The 22,930-nt window shown below is 36.2% G+C and overlaps 1 protein-coding gene across 1 annotated transcript in view; it reads left to right on the forward strand.

The window, feature by feature from the left end:
* The window catches only part of MBD5 (methyl-CpG binding domain protein 5), a 323,726-nt gene that overhangs the window by 155,191 nt on the left and 145,605 nt on the right, over nucleotides 1-22,930 (forward strand). Inside the window, exon 2 of the mRNA XM_025403904.1 lies at nucleotides 7,553-7,675. The gene's annotated coding sequence lies outside the window, so the exon portion shown is untranslated. The remainder of the gene's footprint in view (nucleotides 1-7,552; nucleotides 7,676-22,930) is intronic.

A 22,930-nucleotide genomic window follows, 5' to 3' on the forward strand; every position in this document is an offset into this window, starting at 1 on the left:
TCCTTCACTGCATGTAAGGGTGTTTATTACTCAGTAAACCAGGAGCAATAACTAGGAGTCATATATTACAGAGTTTAATCTCTTTTAGTTAGGACATGTGATAAGATGATCAAATATTCCAAATCAAAAGCTAGGCAACTGACCAGGTGCAGTAGCTCATGCCTGTAATCCTAGCACTTTGATAGGCCAAGGCAGGCAGATCACTTGAGCTCAGAAGTTCAAGACAAGCCTAGGCAGCAAAGTGAGACCCCATCTCTACAAAAATTATCCAGGTGTGGTGGCACATGCCTGTAGTCTCAGCTACTCAGGAGGCTTAGGTGAGAATGTGGCTTGAGCCTGGGAGGCAGAGATTGCAGTGAGCTGAGATCCCAGTACTACACTCCAGCCTAGGGGACAGAGCGAGACCCTGTCTCAAACAATTAATTAATTAATTTTAAAAGCTAGGCAACATAGTTTAAACTTTAAAGGAAGGCTGAGCATGCCTGTAATCCTAGCACTTTAGGAGGCAGAGGCAGGAGGATGGCTTGAACCCAGGAATTTGAGACCAAGGACAACATGGCGAGCCCTATTCTCTACCAAAAATAAACAAAATTAGCTGAGCGTGGTGACTCTCACCTGTGGTCATGGCTACTTAGGAGCCTGAAGTGGGAGGATCACTTGAGCCCAGAGGTCAAAGTTGAAGTGAGCCATGATCGCACCACTGCTCTCCAGCCTAGGTGACACAGTGAGACCCTGTCTTGAAAAAGAGTAATAATAATAAAATACTAAATAAATAAATAAACTTTAGGGAAAGAAGATAGGTCCACCAACCATGAACCAGACAATGTGCTTTGTATGTTTTATTGTCTTACATAATACATGTATGAAATGATTTTTGACTTCTATATTTTATGGATGAAGACTCAAAGATTCAGAGAACTTGTTTCCCCAAATTCATACAGCTAGTGCATGACAAAAGTCGAATTCAAATTCAAGATTCATTTATTTCAAAGTTAATGCTCTTTGGAAGTAAGTCTGTATAAGATAAGGTGGAAGGTATGGGTTCTACATATGGGACTACAATAAACGTCGCAAAACTTGGAGAAAAGTCAAAGAAAAGTTACTATCAGAAACTGTAATCAGAAAATCACACCATTCTATTTTCTCACACCCATGTCATTGAATCCTTGTAACACCCCTAAGAGCTGGCTGTGTAAGTTTAAGTTTTGTAGTTATTGATCTTTTTTTTTTTTTTTTTTTTGAGATGGTGTCTCGCTGTGTCGCCCAGGCTGGAGTGCAGTGGTGTGATCTCGGCTCACTGCAAGCTCCGCCTCCCGGGTTCACACCATTCTCCTGCCTCAGCCTCCTGAGTAGCTGGGACTACAGGCACCTGCCACCACACCCAGCTAATTTTTTGTATTTTTTAGTAGAGATGGGGTTTCACCATCTTAGCCAGGATGGTCTCAATCTCCCGACCTCGTGATCCACCCGCCTTGGCCTCCCAAAGTGCTGGGATTACAGGCTTGAGCCACCGTGCCTGGCCATAGTTATTGATCTTAAATCTGTAAAACATTATTTGCCTATATTAAAAAAATTGATTGATCTCAGTGTCTTTTCCTGGTACTCCCACCAATAACATTTCCACAGATAAATTTGAAGTTACTTGGTCATTTCTGAATTAAAATTGATTTCAGCTTTAAACTAAGATTCTACCCCTCTCTCCTATTTGTATCACTTCTACTCTTCTTTTCTTTCTTTTCTTTTGAGACAGGGTCTGGCTCTGTTGCCCAAACAGAAGTACAAAGGCTCAATCCTGGCTCACTGCAACCTCCATCTCCTGGGCTCAAATCATCCTCCCATGTCAGCCTCCGTTGTAGCTGGGACTACAGGCGTGCACCACTACACATGGCTAATTTTTGTATTTTTGGTAGAGGTAGGGTTTTGCCATGTCACCTAGGCTGGTGTCGAACTCCTGGACTCAAGCAGTTCTCCCACCTCAGCCTCCCAAAGGGCTGGGATTACAAACGTGAGCCACCGTAGCTGGCCTCTTCTTCCCTTTCACTCTTCTTCAAGTTCCTGAGGAAGACAGACAAATCATAAGGCATCATCAACATGTATGGGTTTGCATATTCTTTTCTGTCCTTGCTGGCCTCTGTTGAGTAACTGCTTGGCCCTTGGCCTTTTGGTACCATGTGCCAGCATCTACTTATGTCAGTTCCACTTGCTTGGCCTCCGAACTTCATTTACTGGATCCACTGCCATAGTCCTTGCTGTAATTTCCAATTGTGAGAACCATGTATTCCTTACCCTTCTCCTTTATGTCTTCCAGTCTCCTTTATGTCTTCCAGCTTAGTCTTAGCCACTTTTGCACCCCTCTCATGATAGAAGCTTCAATAACTTTTCACATGCTCTGCCACAATACAATGGAATGTTTAGGATTCAAAAATGTCTTCAGACAAATCTTCCCATCTACCTTTCTCAGCCTTTGTCTTTGGTACCCAATGCTCAGATACCTTAATCACAGCCCCTCCAAACTCTTCCCTGCCCAGCAGCCAGTACCTTATTTATTTGCATGAGAAAACATCTAATACATTCTCTTGCATTCTTGTGTACTCTGTGTTTTTAATGGTACTCTAAGTTTTTAGTGGTATATTTTTATATAAAGAATACAGCCATATTCTTTATATAAAATAAAATGATTATATCCTCTTGCATTTTTGTCTACTCTATGGTTTTTATCATGTAAGCTTTATACAATGATGCTCTTAAAATAACAAGGCAGCTTTGTATGTGCTGATATGATCAGTTGACAAAACATCTTACATGAAGAAAGCAAGGTATAGAACAGTATGCATAACCTGCTTCATTTGTGGAAATGTATGTGTAGTATGGCAATGCATTGAACATCTCTGGAAGGACATATGAAAGTGGTAATGGGGTTGCCTCTGGGGAGTGAAGAAAACAGATGGCTGGGGGACAAGACTGGGAGAGAGATTTTTTACTCTCTTTTTGTATCTTTAAAATTCTATGTCATGTGAATAACCTATTCAAAAAATAGATACAAGATAATTATGAAGCATTTGTAATTTGGCTTCTTCACTCTTACTAATGTCCAGATCTCCTATTCTCAGCCACGGATAAAAAGTAGCTTTATTGGCAAAGACATCTTTTTTTCCTTCACTGCTTCCTGACCTTCCATTCTTTCTTGTAGGACTTTACTGAAGGCTGCATAAAGCAGCCAACCTGCTCCAACAGTCTGAATTTTTCCCTTCCATTAGAAGGAAAAATACTTCAGTAGGCAGATGGTCTGAGTCCTGAAATGTAACAGATGATGGTTTAGTTATTTTGCTAACTTGCCAGACTGAGATAGAGGGGTCCTCACTACCCTTCACCTGACCCTTTTGGCCAAGCCAAGTCTGTATTTTAGGTTCTGTTACTTACAAGAATTTTTACCTGCAGGGTTATTACACTGAATAGGTACTTAATATTATTATAAATGCATGAATGAATAATTTTGTCTAAAGAAATAAACGACCTAAGATAGTTTTCAATGTGTTTTTGACAGAGATTCTTTTAATCAATATTTAAGATTTCCCAGTTGTCCATTAATTATAGCTGTCTTTTTCCTCCTGATCTAAGGTCCTGTCAAGGTTCATACATTGTATTTAGTTGTTATATCTGCTTAATCTCTTTTAATTAAAAAAAAAAATCCCAGCCTTTTGTGTCTGTCATGTTGTTGACATTTTTTTAACTCATTTAAAACATTTATTGGCCACCTATGAAATGGCAGGCATGGTGTCAGGTTCTAGGCATTTGTACATAATAATCAGTAAAATGTTATAAATACTATGATGAAGACCATATAAAGTCCAGAAGGAGCACAAAAGAGGCAGATGTCTGTCCTCTCTCAAAGATTCAGGAAAGACATGTCAGTGGGGAAATGACATTTCAGCTAACTTGAAAGATAAGCAGACAAAAAAGGGAAAGCAGAGATCATCATATGCGCAAAATATAATGTATTACTTTTTATGTTTTTGCAAAGCACACAGTTCAGAGATCTGAGTCACCTGTGAGGATATTACCATGAAGCATGAGTCAGGAGAAACACACAGGAGCAGGCCTTTGTATGCTGGGTCAATGTATCTGGACTTCCTCCTGTGTTTCAGAATTCAAAAGCTTTAAGGGACAGGCAGAAAACAAACACAAATATATGATGTGAAATGATAGACCTGTGGCAAACTGAATTGTATGAGTTCTGCCTAAAGACATTCAAATTTGGGCTGACCAAACCATGCCAATGGGCTGGATTCCACAGACAGGACCCAGTGAGGACTTTTGAGCAGGCACTCGTGACAATGTGGAGAGGAGCTAAGTTGGGGATGATGGGGACAGGAGACAGATCACAGGTTGGATATAGACACCCCAGTGTGAAGGAGGACAGACACCTCATGCCTATCAGGTCTCTGTGATGACTGTTAAAATCTCAAGCTCATTCTTGGCACTGGACATACATAGCATTCTGAAGGCAGAGGTGCTTCCATCCCCTTTTCTGCTGTGTCTTCCTCTGGATGAAACACATTCCTCACTACCATCTCAATACATGATCTAAAAAAATTTTGTTTTTTTCACAAAAAGGATATGGTAGGCTGTTCCTTCCCCTTTCCCAGCTTTCTTTCACCCGCATGGGTCAAAGTGAGAGGCCCTCAAGTCTCCAAAGTGAGTGGCCTTGCTTTGCCCCTGTGTCCTTCAAGTTTCTCACCCAGGAGTTTTCATTATCTTTGACTATGTTTTCCACATTTCTTCTCAAAGTATCATTTATTTCTGTATAAATAAGCAAGAAAATGAAGCAGAGTTTGATGAATCTCAGTGAACTCATCTGTCATTTTCATATGAGCTTCAGACCACATCATGCCTTCAGATTAACAACAGTACAATACACAGTCAACTCTGGCCACTCAGCAGAAGGCCATCCAAGCACTGCCCTGTCTCCCTCATCCCTAAGAGCAGGAACAAATGTCCTAGTACCTACCAACACCTGAAAGTCTTTCTTTCGTTCCTGTGAACAATGATCACCAAACATTTTGGTCACATACTGTATAAAAATAATAATAATAAATAAAATTTAAAATTTATTGTCTATCCTCAATAAAAATATACTTTAAAGGTACTAGTGTTAATCTATATTATTTATATAATCTTTTATTTTTTTATTTTTCTAGAAAACAGGTAAGTACTGATATTTCCTCCCCACATCAGCAGATTATTTGTGCATAACTATACCTGCTGTGTAATTCCCAGAGACTGTATAATTCCCAGGGTTCAGAGTTTTTTCTCCTTCCCTTTTTTCTCTGTATCAGTTCTTCTACTCACCAACATCTCAACACTGATTTGAGTCCCTCTCTCCCTTCAGAATTCTTTATTCCCTGGCTGTTTATTCTCAGCAACTCCTTCCATTCTGCCTAAAAACTCTTTTAAAATCTTTAACAAAGTAACAAACAGTCCTTAGGACAAGCCAGGGTTCTCAAGTGAAATTTCAAATCTCTATGAGGCTTCCCAATACCTTCATGCCAGAAGGTAAACACATTACTTGCCTATCCCCAGTGGGACATGAAGTTCTAGCCTTTGGGCTCTAATCTCATTGACTTTTTTTTATTAGCCTGGGCCAATTGTTTGCAAGATGTCACTTTAGTTTAGATAGTTCTGAAATTTTTTATTGTTAAATTTAGGTTAAATATTCTTCATGAAAATACTACACTGGTGATGGTGTGCCTTCTCAAGGTATCATATCATGTAAAAGGAAATTTTTAACACAGTAGACAAGCAGACTACTATGGCTTGATGGGAGGTCTAATTTTAATTTTCAATTCTCCATGTTTTAATTTTATAGTAATGAAGTAATTTCTTGGTGGTTTGGTACTTAAGATAGACTTGATATCGATAAATAGTGTTTTATCCAATTCATTGGCTATCATTTTGGAACAACAAAACAATTTCCCTTTTAAGTTGATGAGTTTCTAATGATTGGAGGAGTTGCTAAAATCAGGTTTCTGCCTTTTGAAGCTAAAAGCCAGCTGGCAATAATATCTACCTCATAGGGTTGAAGTGAGGATTACTTGAGATGTTAACAGACATAAAATATAACTGAGAGTAATATGTTGCATGAAAGGGCTCTGTTAATATAATTAACCCCACTCAGATACTTATTTTAAACCACACATACACACACACACACACACACACACATATATATAGCATTTATTATTGAAAATGATACTTTAGGTACTTTGTGAATGTTAATCCTTATAACACCTCTATTAGTTGGATACTGTTATTATCCTCATTTATAGATAGGAAACTGTAGCCCAGAGAAGATAAGTAACTTTCCTAAGGTCATAAGCAAGGAAGTGGTAGTATTTCCTGCTATTTTTCTGTGAGACCCCTCTTGAAAGTAAGCAGCCTGTGTAGCTACAATCTGTATTTGAGGATGATTTTCATTCAGCTTCTCCATCTAGTTAGTTGCTTTGCCCTGTCATCCTCCTCCCACCGCAGTACTCTTTTACCAGATAATGATGGGTGTTTGAATGGCAGTACCACAGTCCATACAGGTGTGTGACACTGTGTGTTTTGCATGTGTATGCATACATCAGGCGGCTTAAATGAGTTGTTTTTCTTACTTCTTTGTTGCTTTCTCCATTTTAATGTAAGTTTTTCTTTTCCTATTCTCCTTTTGAGATTTTTAAGCATTAGAATTAGGCAGACCCAGATTTAAGGTGAACATTTCTAAGACAGTGTTCTCATCTACAAAATGGTAGTACTAACAGCTATATCATGAGATTGAGTGAGGATTAAATTAGGTGATATTGCCAATTATAAAGGCTATATATAGGTATTTTCTATATATTTTATACTACATTTAGATGAGTTGTTGGGGATTTTTTGGTATTTTTTGGTATTTTCCATTTTAACTTAAAAGGTTTGGAGTTTATTTAGTGGTGATGGTGATAAGACTAGCAAACTCCTTTTAATTGGGCTATAATAGAAAGAGTAGGTTTGAAGTTAAGCTATTTAATATTAAATCCCAGAGCCTCAATTACCTCATTTTAAAGTGGGAATGTTAATGACTATCTTGTATCATGATAGTGATCACCATTATATCTCCAGTGTTTCCCGCAGTACCTGGCACAGAGCAATAAATATTGTTGAATAAATATCAGATAAAAAGATGTTGAGAGGATTAAATGAGATATAAAGGATCTAGCATTGTGTCTGGTAGATAGTAGATATACAAAATTATACTACTATTTTTATCAATGATTTTTAATTTATTAAGTATATTTCTTCTGGTTATATTATTAAACATATGAAAATAAAGTATATAACATTTGCTTTAATTATTTCTGGTAGTTAATCACAGTATTTCTGAAGGATGAAGATACTAATACCTTGATTCTCTCTAGTTCTTTGGCAAACATCCGTTGATGTTTGGAAGTGAAAAAATGCCAACAATACTATTATTGATTTTGAAAACCAGCCTTTAAATAAATGTGTGTACTCAGTGTTATTTCTGTTCCAGAGAGAAGAGGTACTCCCTTATAGGGACTTGTAAAGACATAGAGCATCTGGAAATTAACCGCCTCCATTACGCTGCTGAGTCACACACAACGCTTGTTATGTTTTCGTCACTTCTCTCCAGAAGGTAGGCATCATGGTTTCTCTTCATAGATTCTTCATACAATTGTAGTTTTTGTCTGCAGACTTAGTTTGTATTAAATATGGAAAGTGCCTGACATCTATAGATTAAAATGCTGTATTTCTCCAAAATTAGGATGCTTAAACACGTTGCCTCTAAAAATTATTTCTACTGGAAAATTAATACATGTTTACTATTTTTTTTAAAAAAAAAGGTAATACAGAAAAATATAGTTATCCTACTACCTTGAGGTAACTATTCTTCATATTTTGTTATATCTTCCTAAATTTATTTTTATATATGTGTATTATGTATAATATGTGGATTTATATAGTTACAATAATTATGACTAGACACCATAGGGCTAAATGGTGTTTCCCTATCCTGCTTCTTTTACTTAGCAGTTTATTTCAGCCTTTTCAAAAATTTTATTTATTTTTTTCTCCTCCACTTTTATTTTAGATTCAGTGGGTACATATGCAGATTTGTTAACTGGGTATACTGTGTGATGCTGAAGTTTATGGTATAGATGATGTCTTCACGCAGGTACTGAGCATAGTGCCTAGCAGTCAGTTTTTCAACTCTTGCTCCCCCTTCCACCCTTTCCCTCTAGTAGTCCCTGTTGTCTATTGTTGCTATCTTTATGGCCATGAGTACCTGATGTTTAACTCCCACTTATATGTGAGAACATGCGATAATTGGTTTTCTGTTCCTGTGTTAATTTGCTTAGGATAATGGCCTCCACCTGCATCCAGGTTGCTGCAGAGACATGAGTTCATTCTTTTTTTATGGCTGCATGATATTCCATGGTGTATATGTACCACATTTTCTTTATCCAATCCACCATTGATGGGTACCTATGTAGATTCCATGACTTTACTATTAAGAATAGTGCTTAATATTGTGAATGCATGTGTCTTTTTGGTAGAACAATTTGTTTGCTTTTGGATGTGTACCAAGTAATGTGATTACTGGGTTGAATGGTAATTCTGTTTTAAGTTCTTTAAGAAATCTCCAAACTGCTTTCCATAGTGGCTGAACTAATTTAAATTCCCGCCAACAGTATATAAGCATTCCCTTTTCTCCACAGGCTCACCAACATCTGTTGTTTTTTGACTTTTTAATAATAGCCATTCTGACTGGTGTGAGAAGGTATCTAATTATGGTTTTGATTTGCATTTCTCTGATGATTAGTGATGATGAGCACTTTTTCTTATGTTTGTTGGCCTCTTGTATATCTTCTTTTGAAAAGTGTCTGTTCATGCCTTTTGCCCAATTTTTAATGGGGCTGTTAGTTTTTTGCTTGTTCAGTTGTTTAAGTTCCTTATAGATTCTGGATATAAGACAATTGTTGGTTGCATAGTTTGCAAATATTTTAGCCCATTCTGTGAATTGTCTATTTACTCTGCTGATAATTTCTTTTGCTGTGCAGAAGCTATTTAGTTTAATTAGGTCCCAATTGCCAATTTTTGTTTTGTTGCAGTTGCTTTTGAGAACTTAGTCATAAATTCTTTCCTAAGGCCTATGCTCAGAATGGTGTTTACTAGTTTTTTTTTTTCCTACCATTCTTATAGTTTGAGGTCTTACATCTAAATCTTTAATCCATTTTTAGTTAATTTTTGTATATGGTGAAAGGTAGTGATCCAATTTCATTCTTCTGCATGTGGCTAGCAAGCTATTGAATAGGGAGTCCTTTCCCCATTGCTTAATTTTGTCAACTTTGTCAAAGATTAGATGGCTATAGGTGTGTGGCTTTATTTCTGGGTTATCTATTCTGTTCCATTGGTCTATGCATCTGCTTTTGCACCAGTACCATGCTCTTTTGGTTACAGAAGCATTATAGTATGATTTGAAGTTGAGTAACGTGATGCTTTCAGCTTTGTTCTTTTTGTTTTGGATTTGCATTGGCTACTCAGGCTCTTTTTTGGTTCCATATGAATTTTAGAATAGTTTTTTTCCAATTCTGTGAAAAATGACATTGATAGTTTGATAGCAATAGCATTTAATCTGTAGATTGCTTTGAGCAGTATGGCCCTTTTAACAATATTGATTTTTCCAATCCATGAGCATGTAATGTTTTTTCATTTGTTTGTGTCATCTGTGATTCCTGGCAGTGCTTTGTAGTTCTCCTTGTAGATATCTTTCACCTCCTTAGTTAGATGTATTCCCAGGTTTGTGAATGTGTGTGTAACTATTGTAAATGGGATTATGTTCTTCATTTGGCTCTCAGCTTGAACATTATTGGTGTACAGAAATGCTACTGATTTTTGTATACTGAAACTGTGCTAAAGTCATTTATAACTTCCAGGAGCCTTTTCATGGAGTCTTTAGCGTTTTCAAGGTATAGAATATATCGTACTATTGCAGCAACTTTTATGCCAGTAAATATCATCTACCTTAAATTCCAGTTTAAGGTTATAACATGAATCATGTAACCACCTTCCTCTTATTAAATATATAGAATACTTCCAGTTTTCTTTGTGTTAAACATGACTTAAGTGATATGTACTCACATCTGATGATTTTTTAAGATAATTTCTAAAAGTAAGTGTTATAGAACATAAGGAAAGACTTATTCACTATCTTAGAGATGTATGTCCTAGTGTATAGTATTATCATATACCAAGGTTGTAGAAATCAAACTTATTTAACCATGGAATGCATTCTTAAGATAACATATGCCTTCAAGATGTTGATAGTGAGGGAGGCAGTGTGGAGATGTTTTAGTCAGGGTTCTCTTAGAGAAACAGAACTAATAGGGTATATATATTTTTATTGTCTATGATTCCTAGCAGTGTTTTGTGTATACACACACACACACACACACACACACATATATTTGTTTCTATCGTCTATGATTCCTAGCAGTGTTTTGTGTATATATACACAGATATATACGTATCTATGTATATCTATATATGTATATCTATGTATATAGATATGTATATATGGATATGTATATATAGATACATCTATATATAGATATATGATACATATATGTATATATACATATCTATATACATATGTGTGTGTGTATATATACACACACATAAAGGGAAGTTTATTAAGTATTAACTTGCAGGATCACAAGGTTCCACAGTAGGCTGTCTGCAAGCTGAGAAGCAAGGAGAGCCAGTCTGAGTCCCAAAACTGAAGAACTTGAAGTCCAATATTCGAGGGCAGGAAGCATCCAGCACAGGAGAAAGATGTAGGCCTGGAGGCTAGGCCTGTCTCTCCTTTTCACATTTTTCTGCCTGCTTTTACATTTGCTGGAAGCTGATGAGATTGTGCCCATCCAGATTAAGGGTGGATGTGCCTTCTCCAGCCCACTGACTCAAATGTTAATCTCTTTTGGCAACACCACACAGACACACCCAGGATTAATACTTCATATTCTTCAATCCAATCAAGTTGATACTCAGTATTAACCATCACAGGAGGCAAGGGGTATATGGGAGTCTCTGTACTTTCCACTCCATTTTGCTATGAAACTAAAACTGCTCTGAAAAATAAACTCTATTAAAAAAAAAAAAAGAGGCAGCAGCAGCAGCAACAGAAAAACTTTAAAAAGGGAAATTTTTTAAATGACATTTGATAAATTTACATTTAAAATTAAGTTTACACTTACACAAACACAAATAACATCTGTCAACATCCCACTATACACTTTGGAAAATGCTAGATTATGATATATTCTTAAGAATGGAATTGGTAGATCAAATAGTAAATAAATTAAAAGGTTATACCAATTTACATTTCTACCAACAGTGTTTGACAGAATGAGAATGTCACTTTCTCTATAGTTTTGTCAACATTTGACATTAACTTTGTTTTTACAAAATCTGATACAAGAAAAGTATATGGCATTTTAATTTTCATATGTGTGATTACTACTGAGCATGACTATCTTTTTATATTTTTATTTGAATTTTAAGTTCTTTTATGAATGTCCCATTCATGAGCCATGCCAAATTTTTCTTGTGGGTGGGGTCTTTGAATTTTTTCTAGATTGATAAGAATCATAATCATATTAAGAATATTAAATCTATAAATTACATATATCACAATTATGTCTTCTTTTTTATTTTTAATGTTTTGTGTCTTTTTTTTGTTATATAATGTTATCATTTTTATGAGCTTAAATCTGTCATCTTTATCAAAACCCATGGCTTCTGGGTTTTGATGTTTCTTTATACCTTGGCTTTATTTTTAAATAAAAACTATTATGGAAAGCCAGAAACAGAGGAGTTGACAGGATAATAAAATGAACCCCTATGTACCTCAAGTCTGGCTTCATTAATTGAGAATTCATGGCTAATCTTGTTTCATTTATACTTCCTGTATTATTCTGAAGCAAATCGCAGACATTATATGATTTTCTCTGTCACTATTTCAGTGTATATACTGACTTTAGATGAAATTTTGTCTAACCCATTTCTTTACATCTGCCATAGTTTGGCTGAAATCGCTGACTTCCATTACAATATACTTATGTTATATCAAACATCAGCATTAAGCCTGGGCAACATAGACCCTGTCTCTGAAAAGAAAAATTAACTGGGCGTTGTGGTGTGTGCCTATAATTCTAGCTATTCAGAGGCTAAGATGGGTGGATGGCTTGAGCCGAGGAGTTTAGGCTGTAGTGAGCCATGACTGCACCATTGCATTCCAGTCTGGGCAACAGAGTGAGATCTTGTCTTTAAAAAAGAAAATCAGCATTGGATCAGTGTTATTTAATTTACTATTTTAAAATGGCCTCTATAAGAATTCAATTATTTTAATATGGCATGCCTCACCAACCTCCCTCATGCCATCCTCTCCTGCTCTCCCCGCTCTAGCCTTTTAATTCCCTGAGCAAGTAAGCCCCTAGAAACTTCTCTATATGCTATTCTCTCTATCCAAAATGTTCTTGGCCCAAACTTCCCCGCCTCCTATGCCGACTTATCCAAAAGGCACAGTAAGCACAGTGCCTAGGGTTCACAAAATTTTAAGGGGTCCACAAAAATGTTTAAATTTATTTTAAAATCAGAAAACAAAGGACTTCTAGGTAAAAGAAAACATTTCAATATACAGTATTAACTAACATATTCATCTTTTTTCATGCAAGTTGCAAAATATAATTTTTAGTTTTATTTTTTATGTTAGAAGGGGCCCATGATGGCAGAAGCACCTATGGCCCATCCCTCAGGTTTCAATGAAAATGCCCCTTGTTCAGGGAAGCTTTGTCTTATTCTTCCAGATTATGTGAAATCCCCTGATATATGCAAGCTCATCACCTTGTACTATGAATATAAAATAAGTAATTGTATAATTCTGTATTTAAGGAAATCAGGAACTGAGCCTACCTCGTTTAATACTGTATCCCCAGCACAAAGCACAGTGCCTTGTAGGGAGTGATATTAGACCCTGGAGGACTGGTCATCTTTCACTGTGTCTCTCTCATGCCCTTTTATCCAGTGGTTGTTCCTCCCCAAACCTTTTTGCACACAACTTCAGCTTGTACCTGTTCCTCTCCTTCCCTCTTGATAAAATCTAGATTGCACAAACAGTGGCTACAAATCGGCAAGGACAATTCCTTCCTCTTCCAAGAGCTATCCCTGGTTAACTCTTCCTCAAACTAGTTGGACTTTGGCTGATCCTCCTATACATTTCAACTCACTTTAAATTAGAATACACCTTTGAAGCCTTCTCATGTCCAGTATTTCAAATAAAGGTTTATATGCCCTGGCTAATTTTGTTACACAGTGGCCATTCAATGAAGTCATACAGAATAAATTGCTGCTGCATAAATTATAGGCTTGGTGTCTTGGAATAATGAAGAAATTTTTTGAGAGTAGTCTTGCAAATCTAAACATACTAAGTAATAGCTAACATGACAGTGATAAATAGTTCTAACAAGAATTTCAATTTAAGTAAATTCAATTGTTTTTATTTGTGTTAACAGAAGGGGTTGCTGGTATAGACATTCCAACACTGTGAGCAATATCCACATAGCTCTGTTGTGGGTTTTTTGTTCTTGCATTCGAACTTGGGTTTTACATTTTGGGGAGACTTTAGAAGTCACCAGAAAGTTGTCCAGTTTTCCTATGTTGCTCACAGTTCAGAACTGGTTTGCTTTCAGTGTCCATAACAGCCCCTGGAATAATGTTTGACAAATAGTAGGGCTTCAATAATTATTTGCTGAATTAACAGAATGAATATCATTTCAAACTAGTCAGGCTCAACTAGAAACAGGAGGAAGGAGGGGTAGCTTAAAAAAAAAATCTGAGCCCTATATTATTGTTTTGATTTATTTTGTTATATTTAATTTATTCATTTATTCTAAAAATGAAATAGAAACCATGAGATTTTATGTTTTATCAAGGAAAATAGAAGAATAGATTTCAAAGGGTTAAAAAAAGGTCTCAGTGGTTAAAATGCACTGCTCTAAATTCTAGGTTTCTATAAGTAGGGTACGTATTAGTCCAATTTTCTGATCCTAGATTTACCAATGCTATTTAATCTCATTGAGTTTCTTATTGACTCAGTTTCTCATTTGTAAAATGGGGATAATGGATAATGATGGAGTTATGAATTAATATACGAGTCAGAATAGTGTTGGTATACAGTAAGCCCTATTTAAAGCCTATTCTTCATATTATCAGATCATTACTACTGCACTACTATTTTTATTACTATCATCATCATCATCGTTACTCTATAAATTGAGTGAGTTAAGTAAATGTTTTGATTTGTTAAATTCCCCCCCTTTACTATTTATTATGTAAATATGTTTTTAAAAAGTGGGTGTCATTCACACAACTTAAGTCACAACATTTTAATGACAGGGAAGAAAACAGCATTAATATAATGACAGCAGGAAACTGAGGTTCTGGTAAATAAAAATACATAATTACCCATGAATTCAAGAGTTCAGGGCTTTCAAAATAGCCACACTAACCACTTCATAATTTTGCATGATTAGATCTGGCTAAAAGAATATTTTTGGCAATACACAATAAGTCAGGATTCTCTGAAATTCAAATTTGCCATGAAAATCTAATAAAAATGAGAGGGAAAATTTATTCTCTTAAATCTTATCTTACTTCCCTTGAATAGGCACTTAACATAGTAGAACACAATTTTCAATAGTAATTTTGGGGTTACAATTTTCACATGTAATTTTTTCTGCAGGTAAATAAAAATATAAACCCAGAACAGTAAAAATAACATAAGGTAACAGTAAAAGCCTACCAAGGCTTTTGTTTAAGTAAACATTTATCTTAACACTAGAGCTTCAGAATCCTGAGAAGACCCTTGGGAAAAAGTGACAGACACAGGTTTGATTCTTCCTGGTATTTCAAACAATGCCCCCACAACCTAAGGACCATTTTTTGAGGATAAATGACTGGCTCTGAGTACCAATGTCCTCAGGCCTTGCTTGGGGCCTATAATATCACCTAATCATTATTCACTCTCCCCCAGAAAAGCCTCAAGCTAAAATTGTGATTGCTATTTAGAACTAAACTTGCAAATTCATTTTTGAACATCCGTTCTTCTGCCCTCATGACTTCATTTTTTAATTCATGTGCACCATTACATAGCAGCTGCACTAAGCATTAAAACCTACAGCAACAGTCAATGTGTTCTGAGTGCTGGCCTTCTTTACTCATTTATAAAAAGATATTCTGATAACAAAAATGCCTAAGGATTACATTGCATAATTCATGCAACTGGATATATAGTCATTAAAGGGGATAGGAAATGCAGTGATGGTGAGCAATAGTTCAGTAAACTCAGAATTTTGCAATACAGTTTTTATAAGCCAGCTTTTACTTGAAAAATCAAAATAATTTTTATAAGTGCAAAAATAAGTTTAGAATGCAATGGTCTCAGAAAACCAGGGGTAAGCTAGAGTCAAATCAGGCTGCAAATTTCCTTAATGAGACCTTTCAGTTTTTCTTACATGGGATGTAAAATGTGTTATTTCTTAGCCTCTATCCTGCTAAAACTTCCCATTTTTGCTTTGTTTCTAGGATTGAGCATTGCAGTCCTTTCCCTGTTCTTCCAGTAACTCTGTCTGCTTCAGTTGATAGTGAGATACAATTTCTTACTGATTATCACATTTAAGTCTCCTTTATCTCTTTTTATATGCAATGCTATTCTTTTTCCCATTGAGGTTAACTTTGTTTTTCTTTCTTTCCTCATTGAATAAGAACCATAACTGACAATATTGTGAACTCTTTCTGGCATTAGTTATTATGCAATATTTTCCAATTTCCTATGATGAGCTATTACAGTCACTATCAAACCTTAACATTAGACCTTAAGGTATTCCTTTCTTTTAATTTTTCATACCTTAAAAACTAATCAGATATTCATCACATATAATAACACAGGAAATTTTGTATTCTATTTAATCCAAGGACTTTTTTTCATTTCAAATATACAGTTTAATATTTTTTACAATTTGGAGTTGTGCACCCATCCTCACAGTTAATTTCAGACCATTTTCATCACTCCAGAAAGAAACCCTATAAACATTAGCATTCACTTTTTCCACAAATCCTCCAGTCCCAGGCAACCACTAATCTACTGCCTCTGTGGATTTGCCTGCTCTAGACATTTCAGATAAATGTTATCATAAAATATGTGGCCTTCTGTGACTGACTTGTTTTACTTAATATAATATTTTTAAGGTTCATCCATACCGTACAGGAATCAGCACATCATCTCTTTCTATTGCTAAATAATATTCCATTGTATGTACATACCACATTTTATTTATCCATTCATCAGCTGGTGGACATTTGGGTTGTTTCCACTTTTTGGCTACTATAAGTAATGCTGCTGCACACACTTGTCTACAAATATTAGTGTATTTATGTATTTTTATTTCTCTATGAGTAGAACTGATGCGTCATCAATCTGGTAAGTTCTTAAGGAATAAGGGTGTAAAAATAGACAAAAGATAAATACTCCTGATGTCTGAAACCCTTTCAAGTAAAAGCACCTCGACCCTAATCCCACACTTGTTGCCAATATGTGTCTTCCTTCTCAATGTAGAGTGCCTCCCAAGGTTCTGCTATGTAAGAACTGGGGCGTTTATCACTACTTCCCTCTACCCTTCATGTCCTTCATGTCAGATAACAGATGATCCCGGCACTGAAGTCTAAAAGTATAATCTCTGACTCTTGGTTCTGCAGCCTATGTGTTTAGCGTAGAGATCCTATCTGCCGTTTGTACCCTGTCTGGCTTCCTTTTGAGGTTGTCATTAGATACTGGCAGGTTTGGTATCCACGGAAATGATAGGAGCTTGGGTAACTTTTGGAGTCAAACCCTAATGAGTGGGGCCTTAAAAAGATTTGTGTGTCTTTGCTTGACTGGTTCTCAGTTTTCTTGCTCTTACAAAGCAGAGGAAGGCTCTGGAGAATGTAGCTTTGATATCAAAGTGGCTTGATAAAGCCGTCTCCCTCTCCATGTGTCTTTCCTCCTTTGCTTGAAGGTCTGAATTACCACCACCCCACCTCCTTGCTACCAATGGAGAACAATTCATATTTTTATAATATGTATCAGCTTTTTTTCCAAATTAAACTTTTTATTTTGAAATAATTATATATTCACATGCAGTTGCAGGAAATAATACAGACATATGGTGTACCCTTTACCCAGTGTCCCCCAGTGGTAATATCTGTCAAATTATAGCACAATGTAACAACCAAGTTACTGACATGGATGCAGTCAAGATAAAGAATATTTCCATCACCACAAGGGTCCCTCATGTTGCTCTTTTATAGCACACCCATTTCCCTTCCCTCACCACCTGTTTAATCCTTACAACTCCCTAATCTATTCTCCATTCCTATAATGTCATTTGAAAAAATATTTTATAAGTAGAATCACATGGTATGTAAACTTTCGGGATTGACTATTTTTACTCAGCATAATTTTCTGGAAACTCATGCAGCTTCCTGAGTGTATCAGTAGTTTGTTCCTTTTTATTGCTTAGTAGTGCAGGCTAAGTATCCATATTACGGAATGCTTGGAACCAAAAGGGTTTCAGATTTCAGATTTTTGAAAGTTTTGGAATATTTGCATTATCAAACCCCTTAGAAGACCCTAATAAGGTATTGCTTTCTTTTGAAATGATAACATAAAAACTAATCAGATATTGATCACATATAATGGCATGTAAAATTTTATATTCTATCTACCCAAGGATTTTTTGAAAAATCAAAACTGTCATGTTTCTGCAGAAAGCATATGTAAAATTTTACTCAAAAGACTTGGGAAATTCCATCATAGTGTTCTCAATTTAGTACAATACCTCCTGAGGATAGAGAAATAAAATTTATATAATGATGGAGAGAAGAGCTATAGTCTCCAACAAAATATTACTTTAGTAAAGAAGGAAACTGAGGGTTTTTCTGTATGTTAAAGGTTCTGCTTTTAACATGAGAAATAAAAAACACTTTTTTGTCACAAGTATTTAGTATAATTCTTATAGAGGCCATATTTGGGATTCTGACCTTTATGCTAAGAGTGATGGAAAACCTCTGAAGGGTGTATATGTGAGCAGATGTGTGTGTTTAAATCAGATTAAAACATGTGCATGGTTAAAATAAATGGTCCTTTGGCCCAGATTTTTCCACGTAAGCCTTGCTTCTCTTTCCACTTTTCCTTTGGTACATAACTCTATTTTTTCAGGTAAAAGTAATTTGCTTCCACCTGAAAATTTTTGTTAGTCATTTTTAAGACATCATATATTAATAACACTCACACAAACACATAAAGGAGGCATTTTACACTCACTCACTCAACCTACCTCCACTTTTCCTGTCTCTATCATTCAGCATTTAGTTTGTTGGTGGTGTTTTGAGACATGATCTCTATCACCCAGGTTGGAGTATAGTAGCATAATTGTGACTCATTGCAACTTCCGCCTCCCAGGCTCAAGTGATCCTCCCACCTCAGCCTCCCAAGTACCTGAGACTACAGGTGTGTGCCAGCAGGTGCAGCTAATTTTTGTATTTTTTTGTACAGCCAGGGTTTCACTGTGTTGCCCAGACTGGTCTCAAACTCCTAACCTCAAGTGATCTGCCCGCCTCTGCCTCCCAGAGTTCTGGGATTACAGGTGTGAGCCACCATGCCCATCCTCCATTTAGTTTTATCTCTATTTTTAGTTTCTCTGTTGTAACTATAATACCTTTCTTTTTCTGTTCCCTTCACTACAGATACTTCTTTGTGATTGCCCTCATCAGATGAGGATATTAGTGCACCCACCTTCTCCTTCAACTCTTCTTCTTCCTGATTTCATTATCAGGTCTTTCATTTTTGTATTTCTAAAATTAATGCCAGTTACATATTTAAAATTTTTTTTTATTTTACTTTAAGTTCTGGAATACATATGCAGAACATGCAGCTATGCTATGTAGGTATACATGTGCCATGATGGTTTGCTGCACCTATCAACCCGTCATCTAAGTTTTAAGCCCTGCATGCATTAGGTATTTGTCCTAATGCTCTCCCTCCCCTTGCCCTCCACCCCCCACCAACAGGCCCCAGTGTGTGATGTTCCCCTCCCTGTGTCCATGTGTTCTCATTGTTCTACTCACACTTATGAGTGAGAACATGTGGTGTTTGTTCTTCTGTTCTTGTGTTAGTTTGCTGAGAATGATGGCTTCCAGCTTTATCCATGTCCCTGCAAAGGATGTGAACTCATTCTTTTTTATGGCTGCATAGTATTCCATAGTGTATATGTGCCACATTTTCTTTATCCAGTCTTTCACTGATAGACATTTGGCTTGGTTCCAAGTCTTTGCTATTGTGAATAGTGCTGCAATAAACATACATGTGCATGTGTCTTTATAGTAGAATGATTTATAATCCTTTGGGTATGTACCCAGTAATGGGATTGCTGGGTCAAATGGCATTTCCAATTCTAGATCCTTGAGGAATCACCACACTGTCTTCCACAGTGGTTGAAATAATTTACACTCCAACCAACATGTAAAAGCATTTCTATTTCTCCACAGCCTCACCAGCATCTGTTGTTTCCTGACTTTTTAATAATTGCCATTGTAACTGGTGTGAGATGCTATCTCATGGTGGTTTTGATTTGCATTTCTCTATGAGCTTTTTTTCATATGTTTGTTGGCCGTATAAATGTCTTCTTTTGAGAAGTGTCTGTTCACATCCTTTGCTCACTTTTTGATGGGCTTTTTAATAATTGCCATTTTAGCTGGTGTGAGATGGTATATCATTGTGGTTTTGATTTGCATTTCTCTAATGACCAATGATGATGTGCATTTTTTCATGTTTGTTGGCCACATAAATGTCTTCTTTTAAGAAGTGTCTGTTCATATCCTTTGCCCACTTTTTGATGGAGTTGTTTTTTTCTTGTAAATTTGTTTAAGTTCCTTATAGATGCTGGATATTAGACCTTTGTCAGATGGGTAGATTGCAAAAATTTTCTCCCATTCTGTAGGTTGCCTGTTCGCTCTGATGATAGTTTCTTTTGCTATGCAGAAGCTCTTTAGTTTAATTAGATCCCATTTGTCAATTTTGGCTTTTTTTTGGCCATTGCTTTTGGTGTTTTAGTTATGAAGTCTTTGGCCCTGCCTATATCCTGAATGGTATTGCCCAGGTTTTCTTCTAGGGTTTTTATAGTTTTAGGTTTTACATTTAAGTCTTTAATTCATCTTGAGTTCATTTTTGTATGAGGTGTAAGGAAGGGGTCCAGTTTCTGTTTTCTGCATATGGCTAGCCAGTTTTCCCAACAGCATTTATTAAATAGGGAATCCTCTCCTCATTGCTTCTTTTTTCCAGTTTTGTCAAAGATCAGATGGTTGTAGATGTGTGATATTATTTCTGAGGTCTCTGTTCTGTTCCATTTGTCTATATATCTATTTTGGTACCAGTACCATGCTGTTTTGATTACTGTAGCCTTGTAATATAGTTTGAAGTCCAGTAGTGTGATGCCTCCAGCTTTGTTGTTTTTGCTAAGGATTGTCTTAGCTATACAGGCTCTTTTTAGGTTTCATATGAAATTTAAAGTAGTTTTTTCTAATTCTGTGAAGAAAGTCAGTGTTAGCTTGGTGGGAACAGCATTTGAATAGCATTGAATCTGTAGAGTACTTTGCAATAGCATTGAATCTATAAAGTACTTTGGCCAGTATGGCCATTTTCACGATTCTGATTCTTCCTATCTATGAGCATGGAATGTTTCTCCATTTGTTTGTGTCCTCTCTCACTTCCTTGAGCAGTGGTTTGTAGTTCTACTTGAAGAGGTCCTTAACATCCCTTGTAAGTTGTATTCCTAAGTATTTTTTTCTCTTTGTAACAATTGTGAATGAGAGTTCACTCATGATTTGGCTCTTTGCTTGTCTATTATTATTATTTTACAACCATAATTAACCATGTACATTATTGTGTGAAAACAGCTTTTGCATTTGGTGTTCCCTCTACCTGTAACATAAATTCACTGAGATGACCATTTAATCCCTCTTTTTCTTAAATTCTTGACGATAATGGTAGCTGATCAATAGGGCCTCCCTTGCCATACTTATTTTAAATAGCAACTTCCCATGCCTGAAATTTTTGCTCTGGTTTCCTTATTTTTTTTTCTTCATAGCTCTCATTGTTAATACAAATTATATATTTTATTTTTCTTAATTTTTCAAACTACTATCACTCTCCCCCACTGGACTGTAAGCTTCAAGAAGGCAGATAATCTATTCTAACAAATTTAATTCATTTTTTAATTCATTACTTTCCCCATCATTACTGTATTCCTAGTAACTAAAACAATGCTATATAACCAGCTGACACTAAATATTAGCTTAATTAGTGATTAATTACAGTGCCAAGTAGTCTTCTTTGGTTATATATATGTGTGTGTGTGTGTGTGTGCGTGTATATATGTATATATATATATATTTTTTTTTTTTGAGACAGAGTCTTGCTCTGTCGCCCTGGCTGGAGTCCAGTGGCACCATCTTGGCTCACTGCAAGCTCCGCCTCCCAGGTTCACGCCATTTTCCTGCCTCAGCCTTCCGAGTAGCTGGGACTACAGGCGCCTGCCACCACGCCCGGCTAATTTTTTGTATTTTTGGTAGAGACAGGGTTTTACCATGTAAGCCAGGATGGTCTCGATCTCCTGACCTCGTGATCCACCCACCTTGGCCTCCCAAAGTGCTGGGATTACAGGCGTGAGCCAGTGCACCCGGCTATATTTTCTTAAGTCATTTTTCCATTTTCTTAGAATTTCTAATTCCCTTTTGTTTTTCTTGTATTATTTTTCTTTATCATATTCCCAGTTCTTTCCAACTCTCCATTATATAAAACATTCTGGTGTATCTCTTTCCTTTTCTTCCCCCTTTTCTTTGGGAACTGCTCTTCCAGAGTCTTGACATCCTCTGGCTGCGCAACTGTCATCCTGAGACTCCCCTTTCTTGATCTTCTGGGTGGTGCTATTTCAACCCCCATTTTTTCTCTTTTCATTTCGTTTTTTTTTTTTTTTTTTAAATTCTGCTATAATGAAGCATATCCCTTAGCAACTCCTAAGAGCAAGTGTATGGATAATCGATTTTTAAAATTTTTATGTTTGAATTTTTTCTTATTTTATTCTCACAAATTATCCACGTTCTAACATTAGAAGATGCAAGCCTAGGGGCAGAGCCTGACAGGTGGCAGGGGAAAGGAGAGAAGTAGTGAGTGTATGCATCCACATTAGAAAAGGAGAAAACACATTTAAAAGGTGCTATTTTTGGCCACCTGCTCTACATGAGACACTGCTTAAAACTGACATTTTGTACCACTTTTACTAACTGTTTTTTATAATATTGTTAACAATTCATCATGTTAAAAGTTGTAGAACAGGCACATCTTTAAAGACTGTGGTGAGAAGAAGCAATTACTATCCATTTTAATTGTTTGCCATGTTAATTCTAGTTTATCTTGGACTCTAGGTTACAAATCTTCCCTCTGAACTTGGAAGGTAATGCTCCACTCTCTTCAGACATTCATTTTTGTCCTTTGTAGGTCATCTGCTTTTTTCTTCTGACTTTTAGGATTTACTCTTTTTTTTTTTCTTGATACTTTGCAATTCCTGATATGTCTAGGTGTAGGCCTTTTAAAATTCATGTTGTACTTGAATTTTAAGTGGGTACTCTCTTCTGAGGAGTTGTGTCCTTCATATCTAGAAAATTATCTTGCATTATTTTCTTATAATTCTCCCCCCACCCACCTTTTTTTTCTTGTTCTTTCCTTCTATAACTTTTA

The sequence above is a fragment of the Theropithecus gelada genome, chromosome 12, assembly GCF_003255815.1.
Source record: "Theropithecus gelada isolate Dixy chromosome 12, Tgel_1.0, whole genome shotgun sequence".
Taxonomy (NCBI): domain Eukaryota; kingdom Metazoa; phylum Chordata; class Mammalia; order Primates; family Cercopithecidae; genus Theropithecus; species Theropithecus gelada.